This window comes from Procambarus clarkii, chromosome 66, assembly GCF_040958095.1.
Source record: "Procambarus clarkii isolate CNS0578487 chromosome 66, FALCON_Pclarkii_2.0, whole genome shotgun sequence".
Lineage (NCBI taxonomy): Eukaryota > Metazoa > Arthropoda > Malacostraca > Decapoda > Cambaridae > Procambarus > Procambarus clarkii.
In genome coordinates this window covers 30,263,637-30,279,153 of record NC_091215.1, presented here as the reverse complement: position 1 = coordinate 30,279,153, position 15,517 = coordinate 30,263,637, and positions in this window count along the sequence as shown.

The window sequence follows — 15,517 nt, the reverse complement described above, 5'->3', positions numbered from 1 at the left end:
TAGGTCGATGCCTAGTTTAGTAGTGGGTCGGGTCAGAGTTTAGGTTGTGTAATATTTAGCACATTGTGGTCCATTGGTAACGCACAGGTCTGGGATGACTCGGGATGCTGGTTTGATTGTGCCAAACTATATTTACGGTTTTAAATGTAGCTGAAAGAACCCAATAGGTTCTGAAAGCTATACAGCAGTTGATTAAAGGTTGAGGGGGAGGGGTGTTACCTATGAGCATTGGCATCTACAAGCATCTACAACTTGCTTAGCATATTTAAATGAGTAGGTACAAGAACACGCATAATTAAAAATCGATTCAGATATAGATAATTGGCCCCATAACATATAGCCACAGTAGAAGCACAGGTCCATGTTATGGGAGCAGTTGTAGGCAGCTACATACACAGCAGGAGTCGCAAGTAGTCGAGTCTATCAAGAAGTGGTGTAGAAAAATTACTGCTGTAAGTACACTTACTCAGGTGCATGATTACAGTGTGTAAGAATTTTGTTGTCTTGTTCCTGGTGTAGTGTTATTCTCAGATGGCTTATGCCTCATAAGACAGCTTAAGGAAGATATCTTGACGTCTTCCGACTTCTGAAACAATGTGTCACAGCTCTAGATAGTCGGCAGCCTTCAAGGACCTTACAAGACGTCTTCCCTAAACTGTCTGAGGCAAAGATCAAAGTAGAGTTTGAAGAAAATAACAGCCATTATATATATATATATATATATATATATATATATATATATATATATATATATATATATATATATATATATATATTGGTAGCAGTCTTTCCTGTAGACATATTTTATTAAATATGACCGTGGACCAACAAACATAGGAATGTGCCTAAATGCCAACAGCGACTGCCCTGACAGGTACAAGAGGAGTGTTGTTAACGCATACGTCGACCGTGCTCTCAGCCACAGCTCAGAATGGAAGCAAGTCGACGAAGAACTCTGTAGGGTAAGGCAGGTTCTAGTCAATAATGGCTTCTCCAATGGTTTCATCGAAGACATCATAAGAAGGAAAGTGAAAAGCCATGCAACCTCCGAAGAGACAACTAACACAACACCTATACCCCCTATTAGACTATTTTACAGGAACTTCTTTTCCACAGCTCATAAAACAGAGGAAAGGGTCCTGAAAGATATTGTTAATAGAAACGTTATCCCTACAGACAAAAATCAGAGGATACAACTGACGATTTACTATAAAACCAGAAAAACGGCCAGCCTACTCATGAGAAACTCTCCAGACACGAAACAGAACGCTTTAAAAGAGACTAACGTCGTCTATGCCTTCAAATGCCCACTTGGGGACTGTAAGCTCCAAAAAACCCAGTATATAGGCAAGACAACAACATCTCTTTCTAGGCGTTTAACGATGCATAAACAACAGGGCTCCATTAAGGAACATATAATCTCTTCCCATAACCAAACCATCGTCAGAGAAATCCTAGTAAACAACACAGAAATCATCGATAGATACAGCGATAGCAGGCGGCTCGACGTTTGCGAGGCACTACACATCAAGAAGTCAACACCAGCAATCAACAGCCAATTATTGCACAACTATATTCTACCCACCTCAAGACTCCGCTCCAATATAGAAGCATCAAGAAATATGGACCAATAGGCTTTCTACAAACACTTCTATTCAATATCCATTGTTTCGTGTTCTGTCTTGTGTTGATACTTTTAATACCCTATTAATATCCTCTAATGCCACATCATCCTTCCCACCTTACTCAAATGTAATGCCACATCACCCTTCCCACCTCACTCAAATGTAGATATAAAATCAGGGAAACGCAAGTTCTAATCAGTTGTGTATTTGTGAAGTCTTTGAAAATGTAATAAGTTTTACGAAACGCGCCCGTGTCGCGTCAGACTAGAAATAAAAATGAATTTTGGAGAAGTGATTTTTGATTTACCTCCAACAGTGAAGCATAATGTACGCAAGATTGAGAAAATTCGTGTTAGAATTATTAATCTTACTTTTTCGGTCATATTTAATATAATATATATATATATATATATATATATATATATATATATATATATATATATATATATATATATATATATATATATATATATATATATATATATATCAACATTGAAAAATCAACATTGAAAAATGAACAGAGGCTTGAAGCAAGATGAGTGCGAGAACTGAGAGGGTCGAGCTATAACGCCAAGTTATGTAACTAAATCTCACAACCTTAGTGGTGAAAAGGAAAATGGGATATAATAACTACATATAAGATACTTTGTGAAACAGACAAGTTGGACAAATTCAGAATCTTTAAATCGGGGGGAATCAGGACAAGAGACATTGTTGGAAGCTGGAAATGCAAATTAGTCTAAGACACTCATTCTATACGAGTGGTCAATAAGTGTAAGCAACCGTCATCCACAACTTCAGTACCAGATACAATAATAAACCCCAATGTCGCGAAAGTTGAAATAAAACTTAATTGCTACAGGAAGGTTAGTTGGCGACAGAGATCGCTCGTCATCACTCCTCCGTAGTCACGGTTAGATAACACAAGGCAAATATTTTTGTTCCTAGGATTAAAGTGCTATTTTCCGATTGCTTATGCCTCCAACGTATATATATATATATATATATATATATATATATATATATATATATATATATATATATATATATATTTTAAATATTTTTGTTCCTAGGATTAAAGTGCTATTTTCCGATTGCTTATGCCTCCAACGTATATATATATATATATATATATATATATATATATATATATATATATATATATATATACGTTGGAGGCATAAGCAATCGGAAAATAGCACTTTAATCCTAGGAACAAAAATATTTGCCTTGTGTTATCTAACCGTGACTACGGAGGAGTGATGACGAGCGATCTCTGTCGCCAACTAACCTTCCTGTAGCAATTAAGTTTTATTTCAACTTTCGCGACATTGGGGTTTATTATTGTATCTGGTACTGAAGTTGTGGATGACGGTTGCTTACACTTATTGACCACTCGTATAGAATGAGTGTCTTAGACTAATTTGCATTTCCAGCTTCCAACAATGTCTCTTGTCCTGATTCCCCCCGATTTAAAGATTCTGAATTTGTCCAACTTGTCTGTTTCACAAAGTATCTTATATGTAGTTATTATATCCCATTTTCCTTTTCACCACTAAGGTTGTGAGATTTAGTTACATAACTTGGCGTTATAGCTCGACCCTCTCAGTTCTCGCACTCATCTTGCTTCAAACCTCTGTTCATTTTTCAATGTTGATTTTTCCTCACGAAGTGCAAATTCCAGGTCGGTGCTGCGTATTGTAGAATTGATCTTGTTTAGGCTGTATAGAGTGTCTTGAGAGTGCTTATTAAGGGTTTTTAAATGCCGGTTTAGTATTTGTCAGCTTGTTATCTGCTGCCGATTTTACGCTGTTATACGTACGAAGCTGTAAAGTAGTTTTCTCTTTCCGATTCCTGTAGTTGCTTTCCCTTATTGAGTAGATTCCTTTAATCTACTTATTCCCTTTTCTATCTTCAACACTTTACCCATTTGTTGGAGTTGAACTCTTAACAGCCATTTGTTTGTCCACTCCTGAAGTTTTCTGCCTTCTTTGTTTCTTTTTACAGTCCTTATTATAGACTGATATATACCAGTTCATTTCATGGTCATTTGCTCGACATAGGAACATCTCTGGTCCTGGGACAGAACTATGAGAGACCTCACTCTTCTCCACCATGTTAATACCACCTCTCTCATTATGACACTGTGTTTCCTCCCCGTCAGGTACTTCCTTATCCAGTAAGTTGTTTTCCCATATGACCCAGCTTTAAGTTTTTAAAGAGCCTGTTAAATTCAATTTTTGAAACAGTTTTTGCCATTATCCGTCTTTCTTCACTGCCACATATCTTCGCCCTTCCCCTGTGCTTAAATGTCACTTTCCTCTCTCCCAATCACCCTTCACCCTTCCCTTCCGTTTTCCCTTCTTTCCCATCAGTGACATAATAACTCTTAACACAAGTTTTCATCGTCGCTATTTCCTTTGTGTATGTCCGTTGAGGGGAAGCTGGGAAGGCGTGTAGGTGAACTGGTGGTCAAGTGGTTCACTGAGGGGAGGCTGGTGGTCTAGTGGTTCACTGAGGGGAGGCTGGTGGTCAAGTGGTTCACTGAGGGGAGGCTGGTGGTCAAGTGGTTCACTGAGGGGAGGCTGGTGGTCAAGTGGTTCACTGAGGGGAGGCTGGTGGTCAAGTGGTTCACTGAGGGGAGGCTGGTGGTCAAGTGGTTCACTGAGGGGAGGCTGGTGGTCTAGTGGTTCACTGAGGGGAGGCTGGTGGTCAAGTGGTTCACTGAGGGGAGGCTGGTGGTCTAGTGGTTCACTGAGGGGAGGCTGGTGGTCAAGTGGTTCACTGAGGGGAGGCTGGTGGTCTAGTGGTTCACTGAGGGGAGGCTGGTGGTCTAGTGGTTCACTGAGGGGAGGCTGGTGGTCAAGTGGTTCACTGAGGGGAGGCTGGTGGTCAAGTGGTTCACTGAGGGGAGGCTGGTGGTCTAGTGGTTCACTGAGGGGAGGCTGGTGGTCTAGTGGTTCACTGAGGGGAGGCTGGTGGTCAAGTAGTTCACTGAGGGGAGGCTGATGGTCAAGTGGTTCACTGAGGGGAGGCTGGTGGTCTAGTGGTTCACTGAGGGGAGGCTGATGGTCTAATGGTTCACTGAGGGGAGGCTGGCGGTCTAGTGGTTCACTGAGGGGAGTCTGGTGGTCTAGTGGTTCACTGAGGGGAGGCTGGCGGTCTAGTGGTTCACTGAGGGGAGTCTGGTGGTCTAGTGGTTCACTGAGGGGAGGCTGGCGGTCTAGTGGTTCACTGAGGGGAGGATGGCGGTCTAGTGGTTCACTGAGGGGAGGCTGGTGGTCTAGTGGTTCACTGAGGGGAGGCTGGTGAGTGTAGGTGGACTGGTGGTCAAGTGGGCCCAAGTGGCTCGGCAAGCACCAAACGCCTCTGCCTTAAGTAACGGAATGTCGCCTAGCTTCGCTTCTCCAATTAGGTGATGAACCTGCTAGCACTTCAGACCTGTGCTGTAGTTCCCCTTCGCTTCTTTTCCCAATGGTCCACATCCCCGGGGCCATGGTCACATTCACTAACTAGTACCAACAGTAATGATTCAATTAGTCTCCGAAATTAGTACAGTCGATACGGAGGTGGAACTGGTGCCATTAAGTAATTAGGGATGCCATTAGTGGTGTTTGTGCACATCCCAGTGTGTTATAGAAACTGCAACATAAAAGATGCAAGGTCTGCCTGCCGCATCTTCTGGAAGGTATGTGATCTGGAAGAGAACTGGCTCTGGCTCCGTCTAGTTTGCATAAAGATGACGTGAGTTACAGCCGGAGAACCGCCCACAATACTCTTACGACTGTGTTGTTTCAAGATACCTGCGTTGGTTTGTTGCAAGTTGTTCTTGGCGGTATAACACTGCCGATGAGCAATGGGTTAAATTGGTTTAACATGAAACCGCTTACAGATTATTAAGCTTTAGTTATGTGTTGGTTTAAGATAGGTTTGATATCTTTGTCAAGACAAAGGGTACAGTGAAGTGTTAATTTATTATGAACCCAAAACCCATCGTGTGAACGGTAATGGAAAATGTCAGAGGCATATAATGGGCTCAGAAACTGGACCCCAGCATAGTTGAGACAATTTCTGGCCTGTTCTTATAAGCTCCCAGCAATGCGACGTAATATTAAATTACTGCATAAATGTTGATACTCGGCTACAGTATATATATATATATATATATATATATATATATATATATATATATATATATATATATATATATATATATATATATATATATATATATATATAATATTAAAGTTGTGGGCTGCTACTGCTGTGAGTATGTATGTATGTATGTGTGTGTGTATATATATATATATAATATATATATATATATATATATATATATATATATAATATATATATATATATATATATATATATATATTATAATATATATATATATAATATATATATATATATATATATATATATATATATATATATATATATAATATATATATCACATATATATATATATCACATATATATATATATCACTACATATATATATCACACTGCAATGTAAAATTCAAGTCGTAGATTTGGTATTTTAAATTGAAGCTAATTGTCACAGATATATGTCTTGGGTCTGACGCAGTGTATAGTGCCTCCTGGTGAGTGCAAGTGTTGGATATTCATAATATATTGACGCTGTTGATATAAAATATTCTTTGGCCATTACGTACTGTCAAAGTTAAACTGGTAAATAATTTGGGGTTATCACTGATATATGTAACGTAGTAGGTGCTCTCATGGTGCGAGTGTGGTGGGTATAGCAATATTGAATATGATCAGTAATGGTTTTCTTACATGGTGCGAGATAATGTATAGAAAGCATTAGGTATGTTGAAGGTAGTAATGCAGACGACGAACCACGCAGCCGCCCAGTGCTGCTGCTGGACCCCACGGGGCCATCGACTTCGTGTCCACAACGTCACTCTCCCGCTGGGGATGAAGATGAATCCTCAGACAGACTAATCAAGGGAGCCATTCTCTGTTGCTCGGAAAACCAGTACGGTCTCCTGCAGTCATTGGAGACTAGTGGTTGTGCTTGAGCTACCAGGTCTCCTGCGGTCATTGGAGACTAGTTGTTGTGCTTGAGCTACCAGGTCTCCTGCGGTCGCTGGAGGCTAGTTGTTGTGCTTGAGCTACCAGGTCTCCTGCGGTCGCTGGAGGCTAGTGGTTGTGCTTGGGCTACCAGGTCTCCTGCGGTCATTGGAGGCTAGTGGTTGTGCTTGGGCTACCAGGTCTCCTGCGGTCATGGGACGTTAGTGGTTGTGCTTGAGCTACCAGGTCTCCTGCGGTCATGGGACGTTAGTGGTTGTGCTTGAGCTACCAGGTCTCCTGCGGTCGCTGGAGGCTAGTGGTTGTGCTTGGGCTACCAGGTCTCCTGCGGTCGCTGGAGGCTAGTGGTTGTGCTTGGGCTACCAGGTCTCCTGCGGTCGCTGGAGGCTAGTGGTTGTGCTTGAGCTACCAGGTCTCCTGCGGTCGCTGGAGGCTAGTGGTGGAGCTACCCGGCTACCACACATACTCTACCACCACCTCCAGCGTATGACTGTTAAGAGATGATTTATCGATGCCCGCACCATGCCATTAAGGGGCTGGAGTATCCAAGAGTGATTCATTAGCATTCATGAATTTCCTCGTAATTACACCCCGACCGGACTGGCAGGAGAGGCTTCAGAAGCCAGTTCTTGAAGCTCGTGCCGGAGTCAACCCCTACAGGCAGCTGATCATAACTAAGTCTGATTTCGGGACTTGAAATTGGTCAGGATTATTTACTGTGCTGATAGCATGGAAGCGGGTTTAATATTTTCGTATTGGCATGTGGAGGTGTCATTCCGGATTAGGATCCTGGGTTCTTGGTTGAGCTTGGTGCTATCTGATCAAAACCTTCACGAACGCAACTGTTGCTCATCTGTTTTCTCACCTCTCTTCTTCTCTGGCCCGTTGCTCACATATCTTCTTCTCTGGCCCGTTGCTCACCTTTTCTTCTCTAGCCCGTTGCTCACTCTCTTCTTCTCTGGCCCGTTGCTCACCTCTCTTCTTTGGCCCGTTGCTCACCTGTCTTCTCTGGCCTGTTGCTCACTCTCTTCTTCTCTGGCCCGTTGCTCACCTCTCTTCTTTGGCCCGTTGCTCACCTGTCTTCTCTGGCCTGTTGCTCACTCTCTTCTTCTCTGGCCTGTTGCTCACTCTCTTCTTCTCTGGCCTGTTGCTCACCTCTCTTGTTCTCCTACCCGTGTGTGACTGGGCCAGCAGGGCGCTGTGGGAGTGTGGGGGTGACTGCGTCTCGGACCTGGACGGGTAATGAGGGGTACACACCCCTGATATTTTCCTGAGACGCCTCCAGAGATTATGATAGTTCCTCTCCTATATGTGGTCGTTGATTGTATAGTAACTGTAGCCTTTAGGTAGTTTGTGGTGATTGCACTCCAACAGATTTTGACACTTTGGCATTTTATTATAGAGTAACTGTTTGCGAGCTATACTCAAGAGATATGTTCGTATTTAATGGTATCGGGACCATCTTGAATTTTAGTGGGCAGTAATCAAGCATCCAAATGTGTCTCATCTCAAATCTGGTAATCGGACCAATTGTCAGATTTGAGATGATCACTCTGGTATAGGACTGGATGTCTGTGAGAGCGTCCAGGACGTTGCCAAGATGGAGTGAGGATGGGCCTGGATGTTGCCAAGATGGAGTGAGGATGGGCCTGGATGTTGCCAAGATGGAGTGAGGATGGGCCTGGATGTTGCCAAGATGGAGTGAGGATGGGCCTGGATGTTGCCAAGATGGAGTGAGGATGGGCCTGGATGTTGCCAAGATGGAGTGAGGATGGGCCTGGATGTTGCCAAGATGGAGTGAGGATGGGCCTGGATGTTGCCAAGATGGAGTGAGGATGGGCCTGGATGTCGCCAAGATGGAGTGAGGATGGGCCTGGATGTCGCCAAGATGGAGTGAGGATGGGCCTGGATGTTGCCAAGATGGAGTGAGGATGGACCTGGATGTCGCCAAGATGGAGTGAGGATGGGCCTGGATGTCGCCAAGATGGAGTGAGGATGGGCCTGGATGTTGCCAAGATGGAGTGAGGATGGGCCTGGATGTTGCCAAGATGGAGTGAGGATGGGCCTGGATGTTGCCAAGATGGAGTGAGGATGGGCCTGGATGTTGCCAAGATGGAGTGAGGATGGGCCTGGATGTCGCCAAGATAAAGCTGTATTATAACTACAGGCCATGATCGCTGGGAACGTCTCACTGAGCAAACATCAGTCGCCTATTTGCTAAAGGTCTTAATCTTCCCCAACAGTATTTGGAAAGATTTGAAGCGGCGCGGTTTATACGTATTCAAATGCTCAGCGAGATTTTATTTATATGTTCCAGCTTTAGAGTCCATTTATAGCCAAAGTTGTTTCAAAAGATTCGAACGGGTCTAAATGTTTAGTTAGTATTAAGCAATGTTAGTAATTTAACTATATAGTTAAATACTAACTAATTGAACTTAATTAGTAGTTTATGGGTTTTGAATATATAGTTATTACTGCCTTTGTTGGACACTAGTGATACGCATAAACAATATTATCCGTATTTTGTAGCGTCATAGTCAAAGTACTGCTGGCTTTACCTATCAGTAGAGACACTCATAATTACGAGTGCCAATCAATGTAGCCATTTATTAAACTGGGATAAGTGTAGTGTATTGTTTTTTAATCGGAAACTTGATCCTGGTAGTGGGTTCGGAACAAGGAAATCACCTTCCTTGTCTTTTTCATCGTCGACCCTCGGGGGTACAGCGGCTTGTCGGCTTTTGGGGGACTGGAGGTCACGCGAGACTGCCGTAATTGCTCTGGCCTCCTAATCATTGTCATTGATGCCGTGGGTCATTTGAGATTAAATTGAAAAGAATATGTAAGTGAGATAAGCGGTCATTTGCGGTTACAATAGTGCGGGCTACGTATTAGCGAACTAAAGAGATTACTTATGGGGTATGTACGTGGTGGTGGTCGGGTGAGGAAAATATAAGAGATGTTAGGGTAAAGCTAAATGGGAATACTGAGGTAGTGGTTCGAACTTAACTATTTGAATGTTGGATATACATTTACAAGTGTGAGAATTTGTTCACTTAATTTAGCCTATAGTAAAATATTACATTACTGTAATGAAAAAACTGCAGACCCAGCTTCACGAAATATAATATATTGATATGCGTTGTTCTTAGAATTTACGAAATATGATATATTGATATGTGTTGTTCTTAGAATTAAACCTCTCATCTTTTTCCTATGGTCAAAGTATAGGGGATGTTTTTTAAGCATATATAGGTGTATGAACATTTATGTCTCTATCCTAGACTATTTGAGGGCTGACATGGTTTGTGTCAACGGCTAGCTGGATGATATTGAAAACTCCATCTCGCACGATGGGTAGTCATACAGGGCCGTGTGATCAGTAGCCTGCGCTGGCAAACCTTGGGTGCATTATGATAAAATCCTTAAGTACACAACAGTGGATAGAGTGGAAAGCTCCAGGTCCCTCGTACCAGCAGGTCTGAAGGGTATAATGACTGGACATTCAATAATGTAATGTGTCATTATGATCTAATTCATGCTCATTAATTTTACACACAGTGCTCATACTGGGGTATTGTAGGAGTAAACCCTACAGGTTTATTCTTCCTGTTGGGGAGACGACTGAGATTTGAGACGACCCAAAGACTAGACGCTGTCATAACTCAAAGGTTATGACAGTGGCAGCGGCATTGTGATACTTGATAAATGGTCAATAATTTTTTAGGTCAAATAAAACGCTACGGATACCATTCCAAACCCGCATTTCATCTATTTCTACAGCAACTTTAAGGGGTATCTCCATAAAAGACCCAGTAAGGTAATAAAATTACGCTTTCAAAAATCTCCTACCCCTCCTTCCCCGAAAAAAAGTCATCAGACGTGATACGGAAATTTGTTGATACCACAACTCCATGCAGTAATAAAAATACATATATACTGATGAATCAAGTCTGAATGATTAAAGGCAGTATGGGCAGTTGTGTATGACGACCACAGACAATTGAAAACATACTGAATAATCATCCATATTCACATCCAAGGTTATATCAGTGTTACGAACATTGAAAGTGACGAAAGCCCAAAAGCCTACTTGATACTATACTTGGACTCACAGTGTAAGTACCGCAGTCGGCCAGTATTCACCACTGTACCTCACAATGCAAAGGGTTCACCATTTGGCTGTGCCAACAAGCAATTACATTTAAAACTACACATTCCCGTCCATGTGGAGATCAGTGACAAGGAGGAAGACGACCGGGGAACTCCATCACTCCGTGATTATCCAGCCACAACGTACAAAATACAAAGTGCTAACCTAACCAGAATCGTACGAACCCAAGCAACCCACCTAACCTAACGTAATGATCCATATAAAAAATTGTATATTTTTATACAAAATGATACTAATCAGTATCATTTTGTACTAATGATAGTACAAAATTGTAGTACTAATTGGGAGTACTAGTATAAAGATAGATAAAGATAGTACTCCCAGTACTAATTGAGAGGACGGATTGTATCATCACATTCAACCCAAATTAAAAAATACCAATTGAATATCCAGTTGTATATGTGGCGGTGCCTTTGGACCAGACCTTAACAATAAGTAAAGAGAGCGTCGGACACTCCCCGTGGACCTCCTAAAACCTTAACAACAGGCTGCATTAAAGGGTCATAATTCGCCTTGGGAGTTGCTATTGGACACAAGCCTATAACCTCCTGCTGGAAGGGACCCGTGACTCTCGTTTTGGTTCGTGTGGCCTTTCACTAATCATACAACATGTATGATTCACTGTCCGAAACATGTCGGATTACAGCAGGAAATTCAACACATACATGCATGCATACATACGTACGTACGTACGTATGTATGGTGGAATACACGTCGTCCACCTCGTAATACATGTATACATGTATTACGAGGTGGATACATGTATTCCACGTATACATGTATTACGAGGTGGATACATGTATTCCACCTCAACCCCAGGTGTGGGGGGGTGAGGTGGAATACACGTCGTCGTGTAGTGTGGAGTGGGTGGAATACACGTCGTCTTGTAGTGTGGAGTGGGTGGAATACACGTCGTCTTGTAGTGTGGTGTGGGGTGGGTGGAATACACGTCGTCGTGTAGTGTGGTGTGGATGGAATACACGTCGTCGTGTAGTGTGGTGTGGATGGAATACACGTCGTCGTGTAGTGTGGTGTGGATGGAACACACACATCATGTAGTGTGGGGGATACTCGTCGTCGTGTACTGTCGGGGGATAATCGTGCATCACCATCATAACCTTAATGTCGAACTTGGCACGTTTTCTTCGGATGACTGCGCCCAGTCGCTGTTCAGTGTTATAGCCTGCAGCTGCAGTGACAGCTGCCCCATGCCTCATGAAGTACCCCAGGAGTATGCCCCCCCCCCTTCACGGCCTGCAGCTGCAGTGACAGCTGCCCCATGCTTCAAGAAGTACCCCAGGAGTATGCCCCCCCCCCCTTCACGGCCTGCAGCTGCAGTGACAGCTGCCCCATGCTTCATGAAGTACCCCAGGAGTATGCCCCCCCCTCTTCACGGCCTGCAGCTGCAGTGACAGCTGCCCCATGCTTCATGAAGTACCCCAGGAGTATGCCCCCCCCCCTTCACGGCCTGCAGCTGCAGTGACAGCTGCCCCATGCTTCATGAAGTACCCCAGGAGTATGCCCCCCCCCCCTTCACGGCCTGCAGCTGCAGTGACAGCTGCCCCATGCTTCATGAAGTACCCCAGGAGTATGCCCTCCTTCACGGCCTCCAGCTGCAGTGACAGCTGCCCCATGCTTCATGAAGTACCCCAGGAGTATGCCCTCCTTCACGGCCTCCAGCTGCAGTGACAGCTGCCCCATGCTTCATGAAGTACCCCAGTATACCTGCTTATTTAACATCCACAAAAAAGTCTGTCAATTTCTATCTGGAAGAAGAGGTTGGTTTAAACCTCTGCAACTTAGTGGGTATTAAAGTTTATCCATTCCATTGATTATGTTCATATATTATGCACCCCATACCCATCCTGTGAACAATATTGAACCTCATACCCATCCTGTGAACAATATTGGACCTCATACCCATCCTGTGAACAATATTGGACCCCATACTCATCCTGTGAACGATACAGAAACCCATACTCATCTTGTGAACGGTAGTGCAAAAAATTAGAGGCACATAATAAATCCAGGAACTGAACCTTAAAATTCATCCAGCTACGCAGATTAAAATCTCATTAAGCTGGTTAAACAGTACTTACGCCACATGAAGGCATTCAGTAAGATTAAGTAGATCCTCACTAATACTGCACATAAATAAAATAAAATAAAATCGCACAAAAATGTAACTTAACACGTATCAAATAATAAAAATGTATGATTATACAATATATGAGAATTAGCAGTAATAGAAACCTCGGCACTAATGATGGGCAAGACAAAATGTCATTAAAAAAAGAGTATGAAAAAGACACTAGAAAAGATAAAACCCAAATGCTTTATCATGAGCCACGGAGGTCTGCCTCAAATTTACGTCCCCAGTTATGGCCTTATCATAATGTAATAAATTATTAGCAAGCTGCTCGTATCATAATTACCAGGTACAGGCTGACCCCATTCACGGTGATGAGCCAGCTAGGTTACTAATTATGGCACAGAGTGTATTATAATTAGATTCTAATTATCCGACAAACAGAGGAATTGATGCGCGGCTCAGCAAGAGGAGAGGGGAGGAGCAGTTATTACAGAGGAAATGAATATATGAGTAAAATTGATAGCAAGATTGCTTAGCGTTGATGGAGAGTTTTGATCGTGATAGATTTGATAAAGTGACGAGTTTTTATTATCAATTTATATCTTGCAAGCTGTCTGTGGCAGCAGGTTTGTTAAGTAGTGATTATACGTCTCCTTTGTTCTTCGTTTGGAAGCCAGTGACTACATCTTTGGGAGAGCTGATGCGGTGTAGGTGGAACACAACAGATAATACACGTGATGTATTTGGGTGTTGTTACACTGGCTTTGGTACAGTTGACAGTACAATCACCCAATGTCTTGCTCAGATCAGTCTCCACGGAGACTTTAAACAGTCTCCGTGGTGTCAGTGGTAAGACACTCGCCTGGCGTTCCGCGAGCGCTTTGTCATGGGTTCGTATCCTGGCCGGGGAGGATTTACTGGGCGCAAATCCTTAACTGTAACCTCTGTTTAACTCAACAGTAAAATGTGTACTTGGTTGTAACAACGATTCTTCGCGGCTGGAATCGTATTCCAGGGACCTGCCCGAAACGCTACGCGTACTAGTGGCTGTACAAGAATGTAACAACTCTTGTACATATATCTCAACTCTTGTATCTATCTCAAAAAAAAAAAGCTGAGGATGATGATGCTGTGGTGTAGGTGGAAGCGGTATGGGGGGTCACGGTGAAATGATGGTGAAGGAGGTAGGGAGCTGATGGTGCAGGAGGTAATGGTGGTAGAATCTTACCGGACATTGACTTGGGAAATGAAGTTTAGCGTCTTACGCCACGCCTACTAGACTTTTTCTATCTGTTGTGCTATAATTGAACTATCGTGACTTTAGAAGTCTTCGCCGAATCTGAAATTAAAGTTGTGCGTTGAGGTGACTTCCATTAAATCTTTCAAATTATTCGCCTTGTTGCCCACCTGTACACATGCAACTCGTTTGCATTTCCAGCTTCCATCTATGTTCTCTTGCCATAATTTGTCTAAATTTAAAGACACTGCCCGTGTCCACTTTGTGTTGCATCAGTATCTTGCACGTTATGATCATATCCATTTTCTTCTTTCCTCAAGAGTTGACAGATATAGTTCTCGTAACCTGTCCTGTTAGCTTACTCCTCTTAGTTCTGGCAGTAATCTTAATACAAATCTCGGCGGTTTTTCAAGCCAAGGCTGTATATTCTTGTATTGATATTACATAGGCTGTATAAAAAATTTTCAACAAATTTTCCTTATTTAGGTTTTTAAAAACCGTTCCAATGTTTATCAGCTTACAGCCGATGTTAGCCCGTTAATGTGTCTCTGGAGTTAGTGTTGGAAGTATTAATCCACTACCAAATCTTTATCCCTCTCGAAGACTTGAGGTTGTCTTCTTATGGTGTCGATTCCTTCTGGTCTTCTTTCTCCCGTTCTCATTTTCATTATCCACAATTATTGGTATTAAACTCTTAATAGCCATTTGTCTGTCCGCTCCTGGTGCTTGCCAAGGTCGTCCCGTAATTTTCTACAATCCTCGTTTTTTTATATTAGTCAACACCCTTGCGCCATATGCTCCTAACATTAACGCACATGCTTCTATACTGTTCACATAAATTAATCAGCGTTCAGAAGTATGTGAAGTATGTTTCAAATTTACAAGAACTTAAATTTTGTTTTGAAAAATCGCGAATTACGGCCCAAAAATGGCGAATGGTAGTATTTTGGATGATGGCAGATGCAACAGAGTGAATTGAGACGCTGAGCGGTGAGCTAAAGCATGTATGATTTCAATAAATAACTGAACTATGAGGTAAAGTATATATATATATAATATATATATATATATATATATATATATATATATATATATATAATATATATATATATATATATATATATATATATATATATATATATATATATATATATATATATATATATATATATATATATATATATATCTTCCATGAAGGGCTGGTGCCTGAACTGAAGCTGTGTGAATGATACATGTTTCAATGCTTTGTATTTATATTTCTTTATGCTAAATGTAAATTTAATAAATACAAAAGTTTGCTTCCAATTTTAAAAACAAAATAATTGAATCCG